Source organism: Epinephelus moara, chromosome 9 (genome assembly GCF_006386435.1).
Source record: "Epinephelus moara isolate mb chromosome 9, YSFRI_EMoa_1.0, whole genome shotgun sequence".
In the NCBI taxonomy this organism is placed as follows: Eukaryota; Metazoa; Chordata; class Actinopteri; order Perciformes; family Serranidae; genus Epinephelus; species Epinephelus moara.
This window is the reverse complement of record NC_065514.1, coordinates 31,738,505-31,760,806: the sequence shown is the minus strand read 5'-3', so window position 1 is coordinate 31,760,806 and position 22,302 is coordinate 31,738,505. Positions and strand designations below refer to the sequence as shown.

At 40.3% G+C, this 22,302-nt stretch overlaps 1 protein-coding gene across 1 annotated transcript in view; it reads right to left on the bottom strand.

Moving 5' to 3' along the window:
- Positions 1-14,837, bottom strand: part of lhfpl2a (LHFPL tetraspan subfamily member 2a) — a 59,599-nt gene extending 44,762 nt beyond the window's left edge. Inside the window, exon 1 of the mRNA XM_050052381.1 lies at positions 14,603-14,837. The gene's annotated coding sequence lies outside the window, so the exon portion shown is untranslated. The remainder of the gene's footprint in view (positions 1-14,602) is intronic.
- Between the last annotated feature and the right edge of the window lie 7,465 nt (positions 14,838-22,302).

Here is a 22,302-nt window from a genome sequence, read left to right as displayed (position 1 = left end):
CGGTACATCACATGGTAAGAGACGTTCAAGAATGACCGTTGTCACGGCCTTGTGATCATGGAGAGAGAGAAGAGAAATTTGGGATGACCATCTCACAGTGTGACTGCTGTTACCACCTATGTCTACTAACCAACCAACAGAAATGCAGCACGAAACAACACACTGATCAGCTAAATGCTAAATGCTAGTGGATGCTTTCAAATATGCTTTAGGCTCTCGCTGCAAAATTGGCATGCTAAGTTGGCCTCTTTTCTGGAGCCACGACAGCATCCACATTCTCTTCCTCTTCCTCTTCTTTAGATTTTATCAACACACATAATGCCTGGAAGAGCTCCATTTTACGCATGTTTACAGACCAAGTATTATGCGTAATGTTTGCACTTTGGAGACCATTTATGTTTAATTCTTAAGCCCAGTTCAGCGGTATGAACTGGACATCTGAGCTCAACTCCGGCTGATGGTGTCACCTGCAACTCAGCTGGTCAAATCACCAGCAGCTTGTTTTAGAACGTAAAGCACATCACCTGTTTAAACAGCCAATCAGCTTATAGTGAAGTCCACTGGTCAAGTCAAACTGACCACAGACGGCATGTTCGCTTACTGTGGCAGGTGCTCCCCGTCAAGCCCTCTGTTTCTGTCCTCACGGTGTGCCGGTGTTGGACGGTGGGTCGCTGCTGCTGCTAGCTGTATGTGCTCAGGCCCCTTCCACACACAAATTCTCACTGACTGATTAATCATTATTTATCAGTATATTATTGTGGCATATCTATGATGCATACAGTCCATCTGATGCTCATTTTGTTTTTCGCCATTTCATCACCACTACAAACACAACTGTAGCCAGCATCACACTATCACTATCCTCATTCATATTTCAAGAAGCTACAAATTATGTTCAGCCTCAAAATAACCCTGAAAAGCTGCAAATCAGAACGGAAGTTGTTACATACAGATGATACACTGTCTCATCTAGTTGCACTGGTGTGAACCGCCAGGTTTTTAAAGTGTTGCAGAAAGGTGCATTGCAAGTAGTTGCCTGTTTCAACTCGTCTCATCACAAATCTTTGGTCTGAACTGGGCTTTAGTTTACGCCACACGACTTTAGCCCTTATTTTCTGCTCACAACGGTTTTTGGAGCTCCCTGACAAAGGCTCAAGATCAGAGGCAAATCGGTTATCTATGAATTGTTCGAAATTGCAACCGTATCGCAGATGCTCCCTAGGTAGCTAGCATGCTAAATATCTGGACTTGAGGGTGAACTACAGCCAATGAAAGTGAAACACATGGGTTGAGAACAGAGATGAGTGGAGCTGCGGTGCTTTCCAATGTGTGTATATGTGTTTGAAAGAGAGACAGACAAAGTGACAAAGAGAAAGAGAGGGTGGACTATTGTACGCAGTCTTTCTGGTAGTTTTTAGTCTAATAACTTACTCAGAACTTTGTAATTCTTTGACATTGATATTTTCCAATCAGTCTCCCACCCTCCCGCCAACACTGGGTTGTGGTTCGACCCACACATTACATGATATACTCATCCAGTCAGTCATGTAGTGTGAAAACCACAATGACTTCAAGAATCCTCATTACAAGACAGCAAGTTGTGTAGTGTGAACTGCGATTTGACAACTGTGAAAGTTGTGTAGTGTGAACTTAGATAAGCTTTTTGCTCAGTGATCAATCATGTCAGTTCAGTTTAAAAATTCAGAGGAACAAACATGTAATCAAACCCATAGTTGTGTGAATATGAACCTCTCCAATGTAAACTTTGGACAGATGGACAGAATAATGGATGGACATCAGAGGCAGCTATTAAAAGAGAGGTTTTCCTCAGGGTGAATGATCTCTGGGGCAATGAGGTTGTCAAAGTGAAGTCACAGCACTGGTAGAGGGGAGGGAGGACGAAGAGGAAGGAGGGGGAGAAAGAGGGTACAAAGGCAGCTCCAGACGCCTGCCCCTGGGAGATGGATCACAGATGTCTGACCCAAGGCCGCTCCAGTTAATTGTGAAACAAAAGCTTTACCTTCTCTTTCACTCTTTTATTTTCTACCCTTTGCTCTCCTTTCTCTTTATCCAATGTGAAATGTTGTTGTCCTTCATGCCTGCCCTCTGTCTCCTTACACTATTATTACATTGCCCTCTGTGATTCACTTTTCTTGTGCCCATGTTTACTCTCCCTTCTCCATGCAGCAAAGGACGGCGTCATCCCCCCTGTCTTCAGATGTGCAAATACCACTTAGCTGTTGAGGACTGCCCCAGAATGACAACAGCAAACAAAGAAATGCCTCATTCCCTGCAAGTATGCATGATTTGTAACAGCGTTGGACTCGTCAAAGCATGCAGCAATCAAATACAGACTGTTGGAAAGAAATATAAAACAACAGCACTCACTTTTGCTTGCAGAGGCATCACAACTACAGTGAACTCTTCTTGCAAAGATGCTTTTCTGGCAAAATAAATTGAATTTAGACAGTGGAGAGGGTAAGAGTTCAACGAAGGAGGGAGAGTTGACTCTCAGCTGAACCTGAAACTGTGTTTATTTAAGCGGAGCCATGTCGGTGCTGATCATACCTGCGATTGAATCAAACAGGATGCATCTGTTGACAAGCCTGTGGCTGGGAAAATTAGCTTGGCAAATACCGGTTAAATTCAATTAAGCCTGTTCATATCAGCTTGGTATAATAGCTGGAGCTTTGGGGTGTATTATATGATCTTGCTTAGAATCATATCTGATGATCTGAGCCTTTCTAGTGGTACAAAATATCTTGATTTACCCATAAAACATTGGGGAAAAGATGTTACAAGAGGCTCTTTTTTTGTTCTAAAGCTTGTGTGTGGTCCCACAGGTGCTGTAACATTATTCCATCCCAAACTAGTGGCGTGATCACGTTCACCTGGAGAGTCCTTACACAACAAATCACAAATTCACAGCTGCACAGACCATCAGGCAGACCCTTCCTCAGTAGCCACAGTGAAGTTTAGTGGAGACATTCAGTCAGAAGTTCCCTACATTTTACACAAAATTTAACACAAGACTTTAACAATAAACCCTTTGTTCTGTCTTGCTCTTGATTTAATTCAATCCAGCCAAACTCATTAGCTGACCCAAGATATCATTGCAGTTGCCAAACATACTGGTTAGTCCTCATCTTACAGGGTTTTTCTCTCATAACATTAAAAGTGAAAACATTCTGTTTGTAAACTAATACGTTTGCTAAGCAGCCAAACAGGGTTATGCTAACAAAACAAGTCTGATCTAACATTTTCTTTATAATATTTAACTATACTCTAAATTGCAATGCTTCTTTTTTATTCAACCTACAGTACAGTTGTACATCTAAAAAAAAAAGATCACCACATTATGCGAATGCCAAAGGTGGAAAAAGTACTGGAACACTGCACTAAAATAATAGTACTTGTGTAAAAATGTACTTAAGTACTACCGCATTGTAGTTGTATGCCTCCACCAACCAGTCAAGCAACAGTTTACATCCATGTCTGTCCAGACTCATATGTAGCCATGACAGTTGACAATGCTTAAAATATGGATATTGCTGTGAAGAAACTACAAAGTCTACAACATGGAAGCTTCACACACATCTTCCACCCAGCAGCACAAAAGATCTATACAGTCAGCACAGTTTCAAGGTGGGCACCCACGATTAGAATTAGAGTTATGACAAGTACCAGTGTGTTTCTACAGAACATTATGATGTCACAGTGAAGCTGACCTTTGACCTTTTGGATATAAAATGCCTTTACTTCATCATTTTATTCTATTAGACATGTGTGTGTAATTTTGTCATCATCAGCATATGAATTCTGTAGTTATGGCCAAAAACATGTTTTCTGAGGTCACAGTGACCTTTTACCTTTGACCACCAAAACTGAAGCTGTCTTACGAGGATAGAATGGACAGACAACCAAAGTGTGGCATGGAGGCATAAAAAGTAGGTCAGTAAAAATGTTATCTAACTAAATGTTCCTGTGTTACATTTTTAAAAGGAAAGAGAGAGGAGGAGGACCTTTTTAGGCTACAAAATAAATTGCATCAAATGTCAACACACGAGTGAAACAACATTAAAGGGATAGTGCACCCAAAAATGAAAATTGCTCTTCAGAGACCGTGCATCACCGATCACCCTGAGCGCGCACACGTGAGTGCGGAGCACAGAGAAGCAGTCAGAGCTACAGGCTACAGTGAGGCTAAAAACAGAGTTCATATGACGTTTTTCCAAACAACTTCTTATGTCGCGGCTGCAGCGCACTTGGATCACTACGGATGAGCAGTATGGAGATACTTTGTGGATTCAATTTTGTGTTCTTGGACGTTAGTCTGGGGCGCCGTCTGCCATTAGGTGTGCTAGCCGCTCTCCCCGCCGATCTCCACAAGGGATGTGAGGACTCTAAAACTTCACCAGAGCCTCCATCGGCATATGGGTGAGTAGATAATGGCTGAATTTTCATTTTTGGGTGCACTATCCCTTTAAAAACATGACCCCTTGTGTCAAAACCAACAGTAAAACAGTCAGTTCCATTTCCATAGACGACACTAAGCAGCCTGTAAATACAGCTGATAATCAATCAGTTCATCCTCACTAAAACTGACCAGAAAAGAGACAAAACTCTCAGAAATGACTGACTATTAAGTAAATTAAATAACCTGACACTTCTTATAGAGCCACTAAGACAGACAGATTAGCTTTAGCCTCAGTCTTTCAGCACAGTATCAGCCAGAAAGTTCACATTGTGACACATTTTACAAGATTCTCATCTTAAAATGATTCAGCTGGAAACATTAAAGTTCCCAGTGTTTTTAACCAAAACATGGCACTAACATTAACTTAATTGGCTAGTTTGCTACAACTCATTTCATCTGGCAAAAGCCATGGTTGCCGCCTAGAAATCGGCAGCCTGCTTTTGTCTACCTCTGTCTGAAATCAAGGACCCATTTTTTGAAAAATAAAGAAAAAAGAAAGAAAGAAAGAAAAAAGAAAGCAAATCATGTAAATCAACATCATCATTTCAAACGGCATACTGTTTGAGAAGGGAAAGCCTGACAGGCACAGAAACAGTTACTAACAGGGGCAAACGGTCAACTACTGTGAATACAGTTAGTAATGTGAGCAGGATTAGGTCAAACCAGTGACCTGCTTTATACTGTATTTAGCATGAGTCACCTCTATTAAAACTAGGCCTGCCAAGGCAGGATGCAGAGAAAGACAGAGAGAACGTTGTGACCGTTGGTCCTGCTGCTGTGCTTTCTGGCTACCAGTGGTACAGTGGTGATAATGACCAGTGACAGCCTGCCAGTCCAAACTAAAATAGGGTTTCCATGGTGCTGGTGAAACTAGGACCCAAACACTGGGAATACAACCTTTGTGCTGAGAATTTACAGTAAAACTAAGTGAAAATGAAAGACTCAAATAGAAAGCTTGCCAAGTATGACAAGGAGATTTTTTTTTTTTTTTTTAGCAAACAGAGCTATACTCCAAATGAAACTACAATAATCTGATTGAATTTTCCCCCTGAATGACAATGGGAGTTGGTCAGTGGATTGATTTCATGCCTTAGAAATGTTGCCAGATTGGCCGATTTTTCACTCAAGTGGGCAGCTTTAAAATGGATTATGTCTTTTAAAAATTACCTTGGATGGCCTAACAAAATGTTTTGCCTCATCTGTCATTCGTCATTCTGCAGACTAGGAGACAATATTTTCTAATACATAACGCAATATCAATATTGCCACAATATTGTAGGGTTGACTATTGGTGCTTTAACATAATATTTATGCAAGATTTTTGATAAATAATCATCAGTAAATGTGAATATAAGTGGGTAAAGATTAATCATAGAACAGAACAGACTGGTAAGTTCAGAAAATTACATAATTTTACGGTAATACAGCCTATTAACCCAGGAAAAGACAACAATTATGATATATGATATTCATATCTTAGACAATATCTAGTCTCAAATCACAGTATCGATATAACTGATATATCGCCCCGCCCTAGTGCAGACGTTTTTGCTTTTTTACAATATTCATATTCTTTCTGGCAAATGATGATGATTTTAAACCAATCTGGCAGCACTACAAAAGCTAGAAGGCTACTTGACTTGACTTGACTGGTCAACCACGAGTGGTGCGCCCAGCCAGCTTTTAGCTGGTCAGACCAGCTAGTAGCAACATGGCATAGGATTATGGGAAATTTTGTAGTAATATGCTACACATTTATGAATTTGCCTACATTTTATAAACTACTATTAACTACTGTCGCTCCCCAGGGACCTCCATGCCACCTACACCGCCACCTTTGCCAGGCAACAGTGGTGAACAGAGCTTCACAGAGCAGGGTTAAAAGCTGACAGGAGGGCAGGTGTAAGATCTGTGCAGGGCACTGGAACAAAAATATCGATATATTGCCATCAGTATGATAACAACATTCAAAACACAAGAGGTTGAGGTTTCTAAGACAGAAGAAATACTTTCAAAATACTAACGTTTAAATATAAAAAAAAGCCAAAATGCACAGAGCTAGGCCATAGCCCCACCTAGTAGAAAAGTCACGCTAAGCTGGATTTAACAAACAAGATACAACATGTTAATTAAGCCCCTTTCCCACTGCATTAAAAACCCACTAACAACTGACTTTTGTATTCAATGGGAAAGGTTACAATCGCTGTTCACACCCAAAAATGACTCTGCAGAAGTCACAGGTACTTATCAGCTCCGGCTGCAATAAGCAATCAAAATACAACACCTTATTTTAGCCCCTTTACCGGCGAGATGACATGCCATCACAAGATACCGTCCATCTCCGTCCAAGCAGTGCTCAAACATCTTTCCGAATTTGAAAGAGCGACTGAATACGCAACAGATATGTAAAAACAAGTAACCACTGTAACAACTGCGCAGGCCTCCATGCTGCTTTCTTTCGTTTACTAACGTGTTTTCCGGCCTGTTCATGACATTGAAAGTGACACACAAAAACAGCAAGGCATACTTGTCTTAAGCGGAGCCGTGTACACAGCTCTGGTCTACTGGCAATGGGTAAGGAGTCTATCACCTATTTTTAGCAGGTTTCTTGTGTTTAAAAAAAAAAACATGTATATGCGCTTATTTTGGAGAAAAAAGGGGTGTCAGTGAGCTTTAGCGGTGCTTTTACCAATGGACAGGGCCTTTGCTAGCTAATTTAAACACCCACTGGCTTTGTAATTTGCACACAGACCTGAGAGTATTGATGTTTTGGCAAGAAAGTAAATAAGAATATTCCCAACATGGGAAACTATTCATTTAATCAAGAAAAAAAAAACAATTTGGTGATGAAAATGATCAAAGTTCTCTGAATAGGCAATAAATTCATAGACTCCATGTCTTTGTAGTCTTTGTTTTCTTTCACAAATATTAACTGGGAACCAGCTGGAACATGAAAGCAAAGCATGACATTCAGCGGTGACAGAAACACAATGTACAATCTAGTGTAATCTCATTCATACATCTTAAAGCCTTTTCCATGACCTAAGCCACACTGAACATATGATACGGCCTTATCACACATTACACACAGACTGCCTATTGTGGTGGGTCATAACCTTTCATCATTAGCATACAGCTGTGAGGCTGAGGTCCCTGAGTGACTCCAACTTAGCTTAATCAATATTCAAACATGTCTGACACAACACTGGCTGGTTAAAAAAAAGGCAGGAAAGATGGCAGGGAGGAAAACAGGAGATAGGACGCTGACTAAGAGACATAAACTGAAGTGAACACAACGAGCAGAGTTTAATGAGCCTGCAGTTGCTCAGGGATTAGATAAAGTGCTGGAGGCCATGCAGCTGCAAAACCCACCGTCCGTCTGCCATGCATTCCCCTGAGACTGACCCCCAGCTCGCCACAAAGGAACAAAACCCACTGCAGATTCTTTCTCCTCATTTCACCCGACAGGAGGGTCCTGCCTCCCCCCTCTCTGCCCTCCACAAGTCATTCTTTGGATGTCTCTTTCTTTCTATGGGGTGAGGGGGGTATGTTGCACTCAAGCCTACCTCCAATTGACAGAGGGGACAAGTGTAGGGTGTGGGCTTTGTTATTATGTCGACCCCACCCTGCTGGTTTCCCAGTAAACAGCAGGCTGTAGAGCCGCTGGAGGTAGATGTACCCCTAGGAGAGGCTCATCTCTGGGAGCCGCAGGGGGGCCCCGAGGACAGGGAGAGATTCAGAGAAAACGAGGAGTTGGGAATAGTAGGGATGAGGAGAGAGAAGGGTGATTAGCTCCAGCACTGCCTAATCTAATCAGTGTGCATGACTGCCCCACAGCGTAGCATGGAGGGGGGAGACATATGAAGAGAGTGAGAAAGTTTCGGCAAGTGTGGGCTATGGAGGGTTGGGAGAGTTAAGACAGTTGTTTCAGAACAGGAGGCCACATGTGAAAGGTCATCATGTAAACGCTGCTGGACACTGTCACATTTCACATGGACGTGACATGCTTTGAGCTCTTGGTTTGCTATCTGATGTAAAACAACAATTTAACACAGCAACTCACCAGGCATTTAATCAAAATGTTACCAAAACCCGATGGCCCTGATCAAGGCCACAAGCCGAAATGCATTGGTCTTACAATTAAGTTGTTCTTTATACTACAAGTTTAGATCTCTTTCAACTTCTTACCCTCTACATGCACCTTGGAGGTAGGTGAAGTTGTGCCAAAAAACCCCACCCTGCTTCTGAAGTTACCAAAACCGATGACTCCTTAACTGACCTAATTTTAGTCATGTGGGTATGTTCAATAAATTCACTCCTTCATACAGTCTGTGGGGGGTTGATACCTGTTCAACCTGTTAACACCAAAACATCTGAGAACTACGGTGTAGAATAACTTGGTTTAAAAAAACTGGATAAAGATCAGGCAGTCTTGGTATTAACCAAGCCGCAACATCCAGATCTGACAAGTAAAACCAATGTCAAAGTGCCTTAAACCTGCATTCTTTCTAATGGCCAGCAGGGGGAAAGTGATTTCAAGGCAGCTTTTCTTACGACTTGCAATACATGTTGCAATGTTTTTATATGTTTTTTTCAATGAAACAGTGAAAACTGTAGAAACACTTGAGAAGCTCTCACCTATTCAGATCTCATTATTAAGAGCATTCAGTGTCTCCCACAGAATTAGAATCTACTGTGAGTGTAGAGAGGTTAGGGTGCAGCAACAGCTGATCACCGATAATCAGCTGTTCAACTTGACTGTTCAATTGGTGGTAAAGTTGCATTACTTGGACAAAATTGCAATGCGCAATTCACGGGGATTGGCTGAACCCGACCTCTCACTTGATTTATTGGGTCATGTAACATTTTCCTAATGACTTTGTGGTCTCAATCGCTAGTTTAAAGTCTTCCTCAATATAGGATGATGTTCATTTTGTAAGTTATGGTCCCATTTAGAATAAAATAGACAATAAAGTAATGCTTTACAGCATGTCTACCTTGTGACCAACAAGTCACTACCAGGGTGACCTGTCAATCATGACAGAGGTGCATAAATGCATCATTGACATTGCATAAGTCTGATCCACCCTCTCATCCAAATATGGTCACAAAAATGTCAACAGCCAAAATGCCGAACTCGAGGCTTCAAAACAGGAGTCCATAAAGCAATGGGTGACGTCACAATGGCTATGTCCATTATTTTTATGCAGTATGGTGTCAACAAAAAGAAAACTGCGTTAGCATAACATTACCGTTAGCTTGATGCTAAAATGAGGCTGCAGAGGCACCTGCAAATAACATGAATTCTACAATACAGTTTACGTTATAACTGGCTTCATAGGTCATGTTCAAACCAACTCAAGTGCAATACGTTAGTTCCAACAGCCCTCAAGCAGACAACAGTGGAAAATGTCGGAAAACAAAGCCTCTCGGACGCCTTTCTTTTCCTCTATATGTGCAGACTGTGACACAGACTTTTCCAGTACCGGTGAAACAGCCCATCTCTGAAGCGGTCCCACAAAAAAAAGAAGCAAACTCGGACACACGGCTGCTTTTAATTCAGTCAGAAATACTCCTTTTAGAGGCTTGGAACAGAAAACCTTATAACGTAATGTGACCTAGTTAAGATTTGTCTGAATTTTTAAGACTGTCTTCCTCGCATTACGTCAATTATATAGCCAAATAAACAATCTTTAGGGCAACAAGCCGTATATAAAAAAAAACCTCTGTGATGTGTTTGTTTCATTAGGGCACTTCCTTGATGCTCCTGTTGAAAGTTTTATTGACCGCACTTGTTGAGAAACAAAAGAACACTGTGGGTGAAATAATGACAGCCCCCCCACCCCCACCCCCTGCCCCCGACCTCCAAAAAAAGGGCTGATCGTCAAAAACAGATGTTGCTGGAAAAGTGAATATTCAAACTCCGTGTACAAGTGCAACAGTAGTCTGAGGAAATTCGATGCAAATAAACCAGCCTTGTTATCAGGACCATCTACACTGGAGGATATCCACAGCGGGGCTTTGCTGTAACAAACTGTTTTCCAGATGTCAGTCCCGGCCAGCCGGAGTCATCTGGTTTAACCTCTGACACAGAAGCAGCCGTTCAATTAGTGGATTTCACACTCTGGTCATGGTGACACCACAGTCCTGGCTTCGGTTTCAAGCACACACTGATAGTGACCAGGTCTGATTTCCATCAGCAATGAAATTTACGCTCATAGACGCATAAAAGTAAAGTGTTTATTTAGGATCCAAATGCATGGAGAAGATGTAGATCACATCCTCCACTGAAAATAGTCCTCATACCAGGAAACATACTGACCCCATCCCATAAACTCCAGCCAGCATCCTGGATTAATGACAAAAACACTGCCATCAAAGCTTAAGAAAAGCACGAAAGGCAGATGATGTGGTCTGCACGAATGGCATAGCAGTTAAACTTTTGTTTAGTTTTTGTATCATCCATTAAAAGTATCATCTGCACCGGGCAAAAAGGAGGCTGGTAATATTTTATTTCCATGCTTTGAAAGTTTACCATTCTGTTTAGGAAAGGAGTTTCCAAAGCATCTGTGCTGCCATGCTGCCAAGAGACAGAAATGCATGTATTTTTTGCTTTTCTTGTGGCCTGAATGGAGGGTCGTAATAAATGAAGCCCAGGCCTTTTTTTTTTTTTAATGGGCCAAACATGGAGCCCTGAGGGACCACGTGCACTGGCACATAAGCTCAAACCACCAGCAATCCCTGACAGTGGACTCCAGCAAACCGCCATCTTTAATGCTAGTCACTCATTCAGTGATGACCTAAGCATCATTAAACATCTGAAGCTCAGTTGCGTGCCTTTAAAATAAAAAGAGAAGTTACAAAGAAATGGCTCAAGCTAATTACAGAATATAGACTCATGACCGAGACCACACAGTGGCTGCACTGCTGCGACTTTGCAGCTGATAATAAAGTCCAATTCATGATCAAAAACTACAAAAGCTATAGTGTTAATCTAGAAGCAGAGGGAGCAAATTCCACGTGGAAAAAGACGGTTCATATGGCTCTGATCTTTCCTACCACAATGAATCAGTGACTGAGGTTTGGAACAAAAACACTACATCCCTCATGAACCCTGTGTCTATTAAAACACTGCAATAAAGAGCATCACACGTGGAAAAAAATTACTGCTTGTTGGGAAAACGCAAAGTAGGGCTTTCCTTATGCAAAACACACAACAATGTTCCTGACTTCGGTTACACTGTGGTCCAAAGACTTCATATATTTTTAAAAAAAAAAAAAGTCTTTGCAATGGAAGCAAATAAGAGACTAAGTATTACATTTTAACAGTCACTGAATACTTAAAGGAGCTGTATGCAACATTCAGAGCATTAATATAGCAGTAAACAACTATTTGCTATGTAAAGATATAGTGGAGTAATGGCGTCCGGAGCATCCCTCTGTGTGTTGTAATCTGAGCTTCTCTGTGGGTTGTTGTGGTAGTCGTGCCGGCCGCAAACGCACGCTAGTTCATTTGAGGACTTGTCCACACTTACAGGAGTGTATCTGAAAACATTGCTTTCTCAGTGTGTTTTGGCCTTTTGTCCACATGAACACTGCGTTTTAGGTCACTGACAACGGACCTTTAGTAAAGATCCGTCCAGGGTGAAGATTCTCAGGAGCTCCGTGTTGACGTGTAGACAGGGAAAACAGAGTTTCTGGCTTGAGACATCAGAGTATACGTTGTTATCTCCTCTGTGAGGCATCACAAATGTGGCCACATTTCGTGCAATGGCGGAGGTGGCCAAAATAGTTCTGGCTCTAATCTTGCTAATAATTTTACATGCTTACACATGAACGTACAATTACTCTTGCACTATTTGGAGGAACAGAGGTGTCAGAATGCACCACAGAGGTCACTGCTTCAGGTAGCCTTCTGGTCACAGCTTTTTTTCAGGCTTCTGATTGGCCAATATCTTCTTCTTTTTCTTTGCGTGGCTTTAGGGCTACTGTTATGTCCACGCCTGTTGGTTTAGCATGCTCTTAGTAGTCCCTCAATTGTGTTTCTGCCTTTTGATTTGGACATAGATTTATTATAACAATATTTATAGACAGAATTTTTTTGAAGAATGAAGGAGGGAAAAACTCTGTATTCAAAATTACCCAAGTCCATCTGGACTAGGCCTGAGTCCCTGTGAGAGAGTACACCTTGCTAGCTCATCACCGTCACCCTGCACTGCCCTCATACAGTGGTTACGGCTGGTATTGGAAGAGCATCATCGCAGAGTAGTAGTGCTCACCTTCTGATTTCTCCCAAGGTCAGGTTCTGACAGCACTGTTGCTGTTGTTAGTGCTGTTTACTAAGTTAGCACCAGTAGGTCCTCGTCAACAGCTCAGCCACCTCCATGTTGAGATCTGTGTGCAGACAATCTCACCCCAGACTCTGAATCATATGCTCCTAATACACACATACAGCTTCTTTAATATTGATATTCAATGCCACTGAATTCATGGCATTGAAATATTTTACTTGAAAAAGACTTGTATCCAAATGTATGTGTTCTGAATGTACCTCTTAGTAAATAACATTTGAAATGTTTTGATTTGCAACTTCAAAAGCTAAATTAGAATTTACAAAAAAATTTGTGGTAGCTCAATTTGATTGGTCAAATCAGATCCAAAAATTCAAGCTGGAATTTATCAATTAGCAACATCCAGGCTACCCAGGACAAGAAAGGCAATCAAGAATGGGTATGTGCAATCAATTGCACCTGAACAGCACAAACTGGACAATGCACCTGAGCCGTTTTGTTCTCCCAGGTAGGCCTCTCTGGGTTTCAATTTTCAAGCTTCTTTCTTTGATCACATGACTAACAGACCATGCCCTAAAAAGTTAGAGTCAAGTTGGTTCTATTGTATTCGGGCTCAATTTCCTACACCCTTGCTGGGTAGCTCAGATGTTGCTATTTAAAATTTTTGAACCTACATTTTTGGATCTGACTTTAATCAGTTAAATTTGAGACATAATTCTGAAACAACACTGAAAAAAACCCCATCAATTTTTAAAATTACAAATCAAAAAAATTCTGTCTCTTATTTGCTTCCATACTTCGCCCTCAGGAGCTCTTTGTCTTTCACACACAAACACTGGTTTACAGGTGGGACCTGTTCTCAGGTTTACTGTTGAAACACAACACTGCAAAATAAGACAAGAATCGGTGTCGCACTTTGTGAAGACCACTGACAGAGTTTCTCTTGAAGTCACAATAGCAGGGCAACCTTAGACCTTCAATATGTACATAACAGTGCCAGGATCAGGTGTTTGGGGTTAATGAGGCTTTTGATGGGGCGTTCATGGAAAATTAAACTTGGTTGCACATAGAGCTGAGACACTTAGCTGATTAATTGATTAACTTGAGTCAAGAATACAAAATCCAACTCCTCAGTTGTGAGAATGTGTTGCTTTTCTTGGTCTTAATTGACAGTTAAAGAAATATATTTGCATTTTTGACTGAGAGACAAAACAAGAATAAAACATTTGCAGCTAATGAGCATTTCCACCAAAGCTGCAACCTTTAACTGATTCAGTGATTTGACAGTAATTAGCACAATTTTTGATAATTAATGTCTCTTTTCAGATAAAAAATCCAAACATAGTCTTGTTTAAGCTTCTCAGACGTCTTTATTTGTCTTATTTGATTCAATTAAAAATACTTAAAAATTGACTATTTGGGATTTTTGATGTCTGTACATGAGTGAGTCCAACCGGTCTCAGTAATTTGGCCACACCATGTGCACTGTCAAGTTATTAAAGGTGTAAGAGACACACATATGAATCAAACCTGTGATAATGGACCAAGTAAACGGCAGAAAGTCTCAATGATGAGTGTTAGCCTACATGTGGATCATATATTAGGGGTCACAGTGTGCTGCTGCATTGCCTGGAAAAGCATCAGTCTGCTCGGCTTTCCCTGCCACGACTTTCCCCTGTACAGCAGCTCGGGGAGGAAACACACCACAACTAGAAACACTGGTTAAAGTCACATTTGTGGCTGAGATTCTTCAACGAAGACTTGTTTCATAGACGATCAATCTCCCCGTTGCTGTCTTAGAAAAGTAGTTTCAGAAAGCGAGTTTTCTACTTACGTGGAACTGCTGGCGGTGCGATTTTTCCAAGCGACGACTGTGAAATCCTACGAGTTTAAGAAGCTTTGTGTGTCTTCTTGTGCAGTTAAAGTTGTCGGGTTTGGTCCTGACTTGATTTTTTTCTTCCTCAGGGTCTCTTCTTCATCCTCCACGTTTTCTCCGGCAACCACAGAAGAATGAATGGTTCCGTCCTCCTCTTCTGGCCCAGACAGACTACCGTTAGGATGGGAGTGACTGACCCTTTTAGCTCCCTCCCCCCATCCACCAATCACTGCGGCTCATACTGGACTCAGGAGACAACTTTATGTATTTAATGTCACTGCAAGTGATCAAATAATATGTGAATGACTATAGTGCTGTGCTGTTGGGGGCGGTAAAATGTGTTTGTTTTCGTTTTCAGATGAAATAAATAAATTAAAAGCTGCATGAAACCAGTATTTCGCAAATGAAAGTGGGAGATGCCTGAACGGTTCCCATGAAACATCATGAAAGTGGTGGAAAGTAACTACGCACATTCACTCAAGTACAGTTTTGAGGTACTTATTCTCCACTTAAGAATTTCCATTTTATGGTACTTTATACTTCTACTCCATTACATTTCAGAGGTAAATATGAGCCTACTTTTGACTCCACTAGCCTATGTTTATTTCACAATACTTTAGTTTATAATTAAGAAATATTATCAACAAATAAAATATAACATAGTAGTGGTTATAGAATGAACTACTCGACAGTAGCCTATATAGAGTAGTGTAATTATGACTACCCCCGCCTTTACCTAGTGTTGGTCCCAGAAATTTTTTATAGGAGTGGCCAGATGGGGCCACTGAAAATCTTGGGATGGCACACCAAAACCACAGGCCATGACTGAATCTGAGAAATTCTATTATGCTGTTGAAGTATATAAACTACCCTTCAATTCAAAGCCTAGTCCCAATTAAACACCCAGTCCCCTTGACGAGCCCAGTGTGGCTACACATTCTGACACACAAACTGCTGTTTCAGTTAGACGCCTGGTCTGGTTGATTCATCTTTTTTTACAGAAGTTCTTTGGATGTATAAAACCGGGGTTGTTGGCTACCTCAAATTATGTGTCTATTCCTCAATTACCCTGTAGGTTATTCATATTCCTTTAGTCCGTGTGGGTCCTCAGATCAAAATAATCAAAAGGGTTTTTTAATAAAAATTAATTCAAATTGTGAGTACTGTTTTGACAGGATAAAATGGTGTTGTGTCGATATGCCAGGTGCCATAATCCTCGAGTGCCGTAAATCTCTCTCTCTGTGATCTCTCTCTTTCTGTCAGAGTGAGATCAAATGAGCAATTCATAACTGATATATTATCTGAAGCCTAGTTTTTAAACAAGTCATATTCATACTGGTTTAGGTAAACAATTTGATTGTATTTCCTGATGTTTGTAGAGCAACAGTTTTGTATGAAAGGAATTAAAGGCCTGTCCCATATAGAGGCCTGTCCCAAATAAAGGCCTGTTGATTTCAGTGTGTTAAGTAAACAATAGCCAGGGCTATTAATTGAAGTTTTATGGTAGTTGACTGTGTCATATGGAGAGTTAAGGAATTGCATTGCCTCCTGATATACATTGGTTTAATACTAGTTACTAATTGTCTGATGTGCATAGATAGTGCATAAGCTTTTTAAAATTTAGGGGAGACTGATTGCTACCTACAGAACCCATTTTCATTCAGATATTTTGGGATAAGAGTTCAAGGGACCCCTTTGAAAATGGCCACACCACCTGCTTCGCCTAACTTTGGAGCATTATTTAGCCCCCTTCCCAAGAAGCTATGTGCCATGGTTGGTACCGGTGGATGTTTTAGGGCACTGACACACAAAGCCAATGGTCAGCCATTTGTCAGTGTTGGGCTGTCGGGGAACATCTGTCGCACTGCCTTTCGTGGTGTGTCACACACTGTTGGCCTTTGTCAGCCCTTGTTGGCTCACATCATCTTCTCAAAGAGCTAAAGACAAGAGGGAGTGAGATCAAAACAAACTTGTTATATTTGGTACATTTTTTTTTAGCTATTGAGCTCTAGCAAAAATTGTCTGTAATGGTTTGTGTTATTGTTTGCTAGCACACAGTAAATATGCTTTGTTCTTTCAACATCACAGTGTTGTCAATGTGCTAACTGGCTAAGTAGCTTCTTGAATCCATCCTGTCGATCTTCCGGTTCCCTTTTTTTAATGGCGAATACAGACTACTGACACCCACTTGTGTGGAGAGTTATTTCCTCTTACACAGGCGCAAAACGTACATGCCAGGTGCAACTTTTTAGCTGAGACGCGGGCAATGTCACCACTAGTTCTATAATGTCGGTCTGGGCCTTAAGGCTGTCTTGTTTCACAAGATACCATGATCTTCACCCTCGTGAAGTGCACAAACGCCTCTCAAAGACTGTGATGTAGGCCTCAGATTGTTTTTGCCAGGGAAAGCCAGCCAGTGCGGGATCAGCAATTCTGTCAGGGTGGAAGTGTATTTTTTTCACCACTGCCCAAATAAATATTGGGGTTTTGTATACCGCTAATTTTATCTATCTTACCTTGGCTTAAAAGAACAATATTACTGTCTAAACATTATAGATGTCCTCTAAAAGACATCATCTAGGTATTTAGGAGATATGATGAGCATTCCTCCCCTTTTTCCTGACATTTTATGTACAAAACAATAAATGAATAAAATAATCAGCAGATTAATCAATAATGAAAATAATCGTTGCCGGTTGGCAAACTGTAATGTGCAAACTACATTACTGATTCATACATTTCTCCCACTACACAGACAGTCAAAATCAAATTTCTTTCTTTGAATGTATTAAATAATTCAACCATTATCACTTAGCATTTAGTCATCATTGTAAAGCAGTTGTTGTCCTGGCATCTCTGATTACCTCTCACTCTGTAAAGACAAGCTATTCACACAGTATTACATGAACATTTGGGTCGTCTTCATGTCACAGTCTCTCTAAATCTGAGTCTTAACCTTTACTGAGAGGCTAACAGCTGAGCTAAAGACTCACAGCTCACACCAGTCAATGCAGATTGCTCACATTCTGAAGGCTATACATGTATTCATATGTGCTGCACAGCAGAAAGCCATACTTAGCATTATCTCCAGACATGTGTCTATACATGCACCCGCAATTCCCAGTCCAAAGTCTTTTATTCTCACCAAATTCAGTGTGAGGAGGTGCAGCTTGGCCATTTGAAGAACAGGAACAGTGCAAAACAACAACTTTTGTATATTCATGCATGCTTTGCACGACAATGAATGAGTGTGAATGGACTATTTTGAGACTGTTGTGACTAGAAGGAGAACAACTGGTGCCAGGACCTCAGTGCCCTCTTATTTGTGCTCCTCGGTCAGTCAAATGTGACTTGAATGGAGTGTAAACACAAGGGAAGTCTCATGACTTGGTCTGGGAGTTTCTGGCCAAACAACTCTGCAGTAATTGTCAATAATACCAGCCCTGATGTTATCCATCCAGTTCCTGGGATCATTGTTAACCCTGACTGACCTTCGGTTTGACAGTCAGAATGAAAATACTATTGTCTGCAACAGAAATACTCCTATTATACATAATATAATACATATAACACAATCCTCCAATACATGCAGTTTGAACTACAAGGTTAGCTTCCTAATCAAGGATGTGAGTGGACCACCAAATATGTACTCTAAGTAGAGGTATTCAACTTGTTTTCTGACATTTTTTTTTTTTTAAGTACAAAGCATTTATTCTTTCAGCCTTTTAGTTAATTCATTTCAACATCCACCTTTGACAGTATTACAGTTTAGTTTCCAACTTTTCTAGCAATGTATTTTGGCTCTTAGATTCTTAAGTTAATGCAGTTCAGCTTCCAGTCCTGCCAGTTCCAGAATTCAGTTTCCAGGGTTTTTTTTTTTAGCAGATTCCTGTAGCTTCAGCAAGGCTTTGCAATTTCAGCTGTCAGTAGGCTATTCAGACGCATTTTCTGCAGGAAATGCATGTTCAAGTTTATCTTAAAGTCACGGCATACTAAAAATACACAATGAGAAATTATATTGTAAAAAGACTTTAAATAGTGAGAATTTATTATCACTATTATAGTGTACATTATAGGCTTACGTGACAACTAAGTCTATAGAGAAGGATGTACCTGTATAGCTATAAAGCAGTTATGTGCATGATTTCAAATTATGATAAAATACCAAAGAACAGTCATGTAGATTTAGGGTACCATCTATTATGTCCTTTTATATCATGAGATCATCAACAATTATGTAGCTGAATACACTGTGCAACATACAACAGAAAAGTGTGGTGAGCTACTCCTTGTGTCAGGTGTAGAAATATTTCAATTGCAATAAAATTTCCTCTGAAGCAATGTCCATGTTCCCCAGAGGATGAATCCTACTGACTTTGATGATCCACTGACTTTTTCTCAAGCACCACCATGAGTTTGAAATTTGCGATCTGTCGCAAAGGTGGAACATGGGTCAAGATAGAACCCATTAAATTCTGGAGCGGATCTACAAAATACTTGTCACTGCAAGATGTTTGCGAGGGCATTTAGCATTGGCTGAGAAAAACAATACATTTACAGAGTAACTTACTTTTTACGCACACATTCTCTGTACTTCTTCACTTATACCTATCAACAAAGTATTTCATTGGTATTCCATAGTATATACACAATATTTACTCTGTAATTTGCTGGATTTAATCTAAAGTGTTTCTGAAGATTTTTTCAGTCTCTATTCAAGGTTAAGATAAGGGACGTATACTAAGACAATGCTCAGCTTAAGACCTTTTATTGTAATATAAACCAAGAAGGAATTGAGTTCTTATCTTCTGAAGCTTTTCTGTCTTACTCTTAAAAGTACAACATGCTTTAGATACAAGTGTTGCACCTACTGCTATATGAGAGAGTGAAACAGAAATGAAATGTTAATGATATAACAATTTAAGAGCTCCAGACTAATAATACCTCCTTGAATGTGATCTTTTGTAGTGGTTTGCCAACACTGTGGGGGCTTTTTTTTTTGTTAGGTGTGATGAGCTGTCGGATTTCCCCCTTCGAGGCTCAAGGTTCAACGCATTCCTGGCTGCACTGGTCAGTATGATTTTAATCTGTTTTCACAGGCAGGCAGCACAGACACAATCTTGTTTGGCATTCCAGTCCCACTTCACTCTGAGACCTTCAATGTCTCCTTGTGGACATACCAGAGAGGAATCAAGGGTGGCAGTCGTCTTTGTGTGTATGTGTGTCCCACATGTGCTCACCATTCAAACATCTGAGTCCACACCAGCTATCATATCTTTTACACTGTCATATCTTTCAGAGCTATCACACTGGTGGCACACATAGCTTTGTCACAGCTGAAAAAACAAAACGGGGGGATTGTCAGAGCCAGCAAATCACTGTGTTGATTTAGCAGAGGCAAATCAAAAGTGTGTTTGTCACTCTGTGAGGAAGACTTCACAGGGCCGAGTCAAAGTGCAGGATTAAGTGTGAAAGACACACCAAAACCACTTTGAAAAAAGTATGAGGAGGAGATGAGTTGTGACACTCATAATGACAAGATAGAATAACTTGTCAGGAGGGGTAGTTGACCACAAACGGGGTATGAGAAGTGCAAAAGTGGTCTGCAGCCGGGCTGAGAAACTCAAAGGGGCCGCGGGTTTTAGATGAACGGCACTCAGTGGCAACATCTAATTAAATGAGCTATCCCATCATCTTGAAATGCAGAGTTTTGATTGTAGAGTAAACTAACAGAACGAGCGAGTGACAAATTTGTAGCCTCAGCAATGTAAGAAGCACTTTCTCAGACATAAAATAATCATGTGGTATTCTGGTAGTCACCCATTACCAAAATCCCAGTTAAGGTTCCATTTAACAGCCACTTTGGTATAAAATGGTCTCTTTCTTTTAAGCACTATACACTTATCTCAGACCGTCACTTAATTCAAGATTAGAAACCATCTATTCTTAAAAAGTAAGAAGAATAAGAAAGAAGTTTTTAAATTTTAAGCATGTATGTGGCATCACACACTTGCCTTGGGGGGACATATGGGGTGGACTGTTACTAAATCAATAATTCAGTGAAATATGACCCAAAATCTCAAAAGCCACTCATGAATTAGGCATCGAAGTTCAGCCTAGGCCTTGTTTGACAAAAAAATCCAAACTCAAGGTCCACTTACTGTTTTTTCCCCCCAGAACTTTTAACCGTATCACACAGTCTTCATCACAAGACTCACAATCTTTTAGGATCAGAGTGCTAAAAACTGCTATAAATAAAATGATAGCAATGACTGAGCTTTATCAGATTCACCTTCAAGACAACTGAGCAAAAATTCCTTTCGCAAAAAAAACAAACATTTGTTATAGTTGAAAGCTCTGGAAAAAGCAAGACAATGAACTTGGGTTGAGATTGGTCTGTCAAACCACTCATTAATGCTTTTTGAGATTTAGATAAGAGGATGGATACCACTCTCCTGTCTGTCTGTTGAATATGAAGCTAAATTAGCTCAGCTTTGCATAAAGACTAGAAACAGGGGGAAACAGCTTGCCAAAGTGAGTCCAAAGGTAAGAATATCCACCTACCAGCATCTCTAAAGCTAAAGTAATTAACACATTATATCTTTCTATTTAATGTTTACAAAAACTTAAGTATAAAAATCAAAGTTTAATGAGGGTAATGTGTCTGTCTGTTTCTTGGTCAGGCTAGCTGTTTCCCACGGTGAGTGGTAATAAACATTCTACCATACTATTTAGTATGCCAGAAAAAGATTTTGTGTGTCCCAATACATAGTATGTCAAACGCAGTATGCAAAAATACCACAATGTCTCACTGCTTTTCTAGCTATTCTGACTCACAATCCTCTGCTCAGTGGAAGATACATCACATCAGCTGAGCCGCAGACAGATGACAGAAGCCACAGACAAAAATCAATCAATAAATGAATCAATAATCTACAATGTACACAGTTATAACTTAAAAGTTTAAACATTGTAAAGTAACGACAGCAGAGTTCTCTGGGTTGACCTCAGTTACTTGCATGCTCAGCTAATTGTGCTTTATCTTCAAGTTAAAGTTACGAGTTAACGTTAAGACTGGCCGCATGATATGTGAGCAAGAGGGTCAAAGTTCAAGGTGCAACAGTATGATGAAGTAGTGTGTCCTAATTGCTCGGCCGCACCACGTTTGTGGAACAGCCTCCCTCTCCAGCTGAGGGCTGTACAGAGCCTGGACTCTTTTAAAGCAGGCCTGAAAACCTTTTTATTCAAAAAGGCTTCTGACTGTTAATTTGAGCTAATTATTGTGTTTTTTTTGTTGTTTTTCATATGTTTTTATACTATGCTTCTAACCTGTAGCGCTCTGAGATCCAAGGATGAAAAGTGCATAACAAATAAAATGTATTATTATTATTATTATTAACATGTGTGGTATCAATCATCTTATCTAACTCTCAGCAAGAGAGCAAGTTTTCTGAAAATATTTCTAAACTAATCAACTCATATCTAGCTCAGTTAAGGCTTATTAATATGAAAATAATTAATATAATTATATTTTTCAATCAGAATCCAAGCATGCTGTATACACTGCATATACTGTCATATCCACCTATCTCATATAAGCAACCTTTTACTGACTGTTTACACACTTCATTGTGTTAGCTGTGTAGTCCTTGTTTTAG